The sequence below is a fragment of the Cervus elaphus genome, chromosome 14, assembly GCF_910594005.1.
Source record: "Cervus elaphus chromosome 14, mCerEla1.1, whole genome shotgun sequence".
Classification (NCBI taxonomy): Eukaryota; Metazoa; Chordata; class Mammalia; order Artiodactyla; family Cervidae; genus Cervus; species Cervus elaphus.
This window is the reverse complement of record NC_057828.1, coordinates 35917747-35923746: the sequence shown is the minus strand read 5'-3', so window position 1 is coordinate 35923746 and position 6000 is coordinate 35917747.

The window sequence follows — 6000 nt, the reverse complement described above, 5'->3', positions numbered from 1 at the left end:
ACAGAATATAATCCCTGAAGGGCAGAGACATCTCTCTCTTATTTACCACTGAAACCAAATACTTTTCACATAATAGACACCATCAATATTTAGGGCAATCTTGAGTATGAGTCCAAACTTTCAATGAAATTAACTACTGTACATAAAACATTCAGCCCACAAAACTGGAGAATAGTGAATTCTCAAAAAATGTTAACTTACTGCCTTACATACTCCCTGGGAAATACATATAAATTCTCAATTTTCAAGTAAGGAAATACAGTCAGAGGGCATGTTACTGCCCAAGACACACCACTTGTAACAAGTGGAGGCCAGATGAAAACGAAAACCTTCTCAGCCCCTATTCCACATTCTTTCTAATGAACCAGACTTTAGAGAGAGTACACCTGGGATGCTGAAGGAGCTGGTGCTTCGACAACACCTACTAAACTGAGAGGATCATCCCAAGTGCTTTCAGCTCTGGTCCAGAAGTAGATATTGAGGCAACTTTCATTCTTCATCATTGCATCAGGAGCTGTTGATTTCCCATTCAACATCTATTCTCCATCTTCTACAATTTTTATTCACATAGCAATGCACCCCTATAGGAAAATATATTAATCACAGCTTTCCTTGTATCAAGGTGAAGATATTTCATTAAGTTCTGATAGTGAAATAAGTATGATGAATGTGTCCCAGGAAAGCTACTTAAAGAGCACCCTTTAATTTCATACCAAGATGCAGGCATGGTGACTGGTGCCCCAGCAGCCATTCTGAATGATGTGGTGACCTTGAGGTTGGAAATGATGTGCTGAGGATGATGAAACAGCATGGTGCCTATTGACTGGTCATCCCTGACTGTGGAGCCACCATGGCAGACTAAACGACCTACATCAGGGTTTATTTTGTGTATGAGAGAAATACACTTTTAATACTTTTAAGCTTCTGTTAATATTTTTGTGCAGCTAAATATAATCTCACTGATATAATCATTTGCAGGGCTGTAGGGGGAGAGCAGTTGTTCGGTTTGTTGTTATTTTTGATCCTCCAAGTGAGAACCTGAGACAAGGTATGATTCATTATGAAATGTATTTTTTCAGCTTATTGAGTTATAACTGACAAAATGAAGTTGTAAGACATTTAAGGTATACACTGGGATAACATGATATACATGTACATTGTGAAAGGACTCCTCCCACCCTCCATCTACTTAATTGTCATCACGTCTATCTCATATATTTGTCTTTTTTGGTGGTAACATCTAAGTTGTAGTATTTTAGCAAATTTTAGTTATCAACTCTACAATGTTATCACCTATAATCACCATATTTTACATTAGACTCTCAGGTTTTATCTTACAGCTGAAAGTTTGTGCCCTTGATCAATGCAACCACTTTTCTATTCTCTATTTCTATGGGTTGATTTAAAAGAATTTTTTTCAGATTCCACATACAAGTGATATCTTGAAGTATTTGTCTTTCTCTGTCTCGCTTATTTCACTTTGCAAAATGTCCTCAAGCTGTAGATATTGTTGCGCACACACACACACACACATATACATTTCTTCACCTATATAGTGCTTCCCAGGTGGCGCTAGTGGTAAAGAACCTGCCTACCAATGCAGGAGGCATAAGAGACATGGGTTTGATACCTGGGTGGGGAAGATCCCCTGGAGGAGGGCATGGCAACCCACTCCAGTATTCTTGCCTAGAGAATCCCATGAACAGAGGAGCCTGGCGGGCCACAGTCCATAGGATCACAAAGAGTTGGACACGAATGAAGCAACTTAGCATGCACACATACATATGTATACATATATGCATGTGTGTATACAGGTATGCAACACACATATACACATATGTATATATAACAACCTCTTTAACCATTGACATGCTGATTGATATTTATGTGGCTTCCATATCTTAGCTATTGTGAATAGTCTTGTAATAAATATGCAAGTTCAGATTATCTCTTAAATATCTGTTTTCATTTCCTGTTTTTATGCACTTAGAAGGGAGGTTGCTGAGTTGTATGGTAACTCTATTTTTAATTTTTTAGTACTGTTTTACAATTGCTGCAGCCACAGTGGAAAACAGTGGTTTTCCTTTCCTCTGTGGTTGTCTAGGGTACCTTCCTTATTCTAAGTGGCTCCTAGTAATTGAAGGTATGCCATGACCTGTCAGTGTCAGGGGCTTCCCTGGTGGCTCAGATGGTAAAGAATCGCCTGCAATAGGAGAGACCTGGGTTTGATCCCTGGGTTGGGAAGATCTCCTGGAGGAGTGTCAGCAGAGGACTGCAGTTAGCACCTAGATGCAGGATGGCTGGAAGCAGACCCTCAGGTGACAGCTGAGAGAGTCTGTGGTTAGGGCCCTCCAGGGGGAAACCGGGAGGTGGGCATTTTGGCCCGTTCCCTCTACATTGGACTGGGATGTAAAGCCACAGGGCATGGGGATGCTCCTGTGCCCATTAAGAACTGATTTGTTTTTTTATGTGCTAAAGTCTTGAGGGACTTCTGAACGAAAGCCCCATTTGCTCTCAGAGCCAGGGACCCATCCTTTGGGTGGCAGCTGCAAAAGTTAAAGTACTTGATACATATAAAAGCTCCTTCTAGAGAGAGATTGGCAGTTTGCAGTGGGCTAGTGGGAGATGCCCGAGGGGTTGTCTCCTGTCTTCCCTGCCTCTGAAGATCACTGTCAAACCTCTAGTTGTATGCTAACTTAGAAGCTTGACTCAGGCACCAGCTTTTAAAATATGCAAACAGGCATCTCTCCAGGAAAGACTGGGAGGGCATTTTGTGACTGCTCCCTCTCTACTAAGTCCTGGGTCATAGCCACTGTGAGTCCTTGTGAGCCAATTAGGAACTATTTCTTAGATTGAAATAGCTTGGTGCATCGTATAGAAGCAAGTCCCACTGGCTTTCAGAGCTCACTATATGAAAACTCCTCAGGTGAGAGTCTTAAATGTTGGAGTGCTAGATGTGAAGTTTAAACCCTTTGCTCCTTGGGGAAAAGCTGGGAGTGGGAGTTCCCTCCTGATTATACGGCATCTGACCTGGGGTGTGGTTTATAGATAGTGTGTCTCAGTCCTTCTTACCCATTTCTATAGGAGTATTGTCTCATTTTCCCAATATATAGGAATCCATGTCTAGTTTCTGGATTACTTTCAGAGAAAATGCTCTGTGTGCAGTATAGATTGTGTGGCCATGGGAGGAGGGGAGTTAAGGAGACTCCGATATTCCTGTCTTGGACTGGAACCAATAGCTTGAAATTTTGAATTGCAAATATTTCAACTTGTAGGCATCACTAAGTCTGTGTGAAGTATGCTATTTCTGAACTCATTAGAGTAAGATTTATGAGATAATTTGGGGTCACATTTGTCTGTTTCAAGCTTTTGATCAGCAGCATTTCTGGAAAAGATTATCAGAACAGTAAGAGATAGAACTTGAGACAGTTTCTTCACTTGTAGAAGTTAGGAATATAGAATTTTAAAGTGGGAAGATGCCTTATAAATCACTTAGTCCATCTTTATTTTACACACCGAAAAAAGGGGGGGGTGGGTGGGAATAATCATTATAAAGAACATTCTACAGCTTTCTCACAGCTTTACTTTGCCATCCTCCAAGTCACTGATGTGGCTTCTTCATTTGTGAATATTAATAGCCATTAATAGGTCATTAATAGCCACTGTGAACTCTGACCAATAAATTAGGTCAAGAGACTATCTCTTCTGTCTCTTCTTTGAACTTCTTTTTCTGATGAAGCTATGTGTTCATGAACTTGAAACGTGCTCTTGATTTATGAGCTGGTATGGCCTGTGTGCCTACCTGACTGCAGGCAGTATAAAGGCTTCCTTTACTATGGGAACCTGAGGATAGTATGATCTCAGTTTCTGTTCAGGCTTAAGGCAAAGAAGGTCACAATTTAAACTTCATTCTGTAACCCAGCTCTTACCAGTCATCACCAGAAGCATTGGGTGCTGACTTAGTACCTTGTACCTTAGCACCTTGCTTCCTACTTGGTTGCTGTTTCTTAAGCATAACTCCTAAGTCCAGAGAGCTGCAGCTACTGTGGATGAGGAGGGGCAGGGAGGGGCGGAGGGGTAGAGTAGCAATTACTAACTAGCCAAGGTTTGAGCTATTTACAGTCGTTAATCACAGTATCATGAAACATTTTTGGTACTCTATTATTATCCCCCAAATTGTGGTCAGCATATCTGACTGCATGATATTTCATCATTTGAACAGGTCAGGCTAAACAGAAATTGACTGAAACAAATGGATATAAACTGAAATTGACTGAAACAGAAGAATATTTTTAAACACTTCATATTTTCTTCTTGCTTCTTCTAACCTCCCCTTTCATTAATAATGCAGAGGTGAGTAAGGAAACTGAGCCAGATTCAAAGATTCCCTTCAGTGTTCACTTCTTTTCTTTCTCACCCCATGCTTCCTTTTCACAATCCACCTTTCTTTCTTTTGTTCTTTGTTCTCCCGAAGAGAGAGCTTTGGATTGCTAATTGCATTGCTACACCTCAATACAGACTCTGAAGCTTCAGCAGACTAGCATGGTTCTTGCCCCATGACCTTCCTGGTCCCTTCCTTGAAAGAAACAGCTGAACCTCAATGCGTGTTGCGGCAATTCCATCATATGACTCAGAACACGGTTAGGCTGTTACAGGGATTGGTGGGGATCAGATGGTCATCCAGACCCCTCCTTAATCTTAGCCCTTCTCATGCAGGAGATATTGGTAAATGGTCTGCATCAGGAGTCAGCAAACTTTTACTTATGAAGAACCAGACAGTAAATTATTTAGGTTTTGCATGCTTTCCAGTTTGCATCTCAACCCTTCAACTTTGGCATTTTAGCATGAAAAAGGCCATAGATTATATGTAAATGACTGAACTTTGAAAGTGGCTGTATTCCAATAAAACTTTGTTTATGGAAACTAAAATTTAAATCTTATATTATTTACATGTTCAAACATATTATTTTTCTTTTGTTTGTTTAGGTTTCTTTTTCATTTAAAGTCACTAAAAAATGTAAAAACATTTCTTACTTTGCATTGTTATTGCTGTTGTTCAGTTGCTAAGTCATGTCTGACTCTTTGTGACCCCATGGACTGCAGCATGCCAAGCTTCCCTGTTCTTCACCATTTCCCAGAATTTGCTCAAACTCATGTCCATTGCATAGTGTACATAAACAGGGCCAGATCTGGCCATGAGCCAGTGTTTGCTGACCTTGGATATGTATGATATCCTTTGGTAGTCTTTTTGAATACAGTTTCCTTTTTCTTATAAAACAGATTTTTAGAAAGTCACACACATTATTCCTACTTTTTTACTCATATGATATAATCAATTCAATAGTCTTATAAGGCAACTCAAATTAGTTCTCGAGCAAAAGGGAGTATAAATAAAATAATATAAATAGATTCATTTTGTGAAGAAGAGTCACTAAATTTAAAGTTTCCATCATGTAAATTTTGTGCACAGATATTCATCTTGGGGATTTCCATCAACAGAATTGAGGCACACATTGGTCATAGCATGCCTCTATCTTGCTCCCTGCTAGTGTCAAATCAGGTGGTATTCTTTTAGTTTCCTTTTAAAATGCTGTTTAATTTCAACATGTCAAAATCTTTATGGGCTTCAGTATATATCTCCCTTCCCACCTCCTTCCTGGTAATAAAGAAATGCTAAAGTAGTGCTCAGATCTCCTTGGAGAAATGCCCTGTGGAAACAAATTATATGGTAGGCCATTGACATTCACTAGGAATACTTGCCAAGGCCTTCAAAAATCCTAAACACATAAATACCACTAGAGCATTTATTTTCCTACAAAAATTAATAACAAATTGTTAAAAAATTTAAATGATTCTTTTCAATCCTTTATACTTAATAAAAATAAGACCAAAATCATGTGTAAGGCTATTTATTCTTTTTATAAGACTTACTGTGAACATAAATAGGAGAAAAAAATCAAGTGAATGCTGACTTTCTGGATAGTCCACTTACTACCTAAG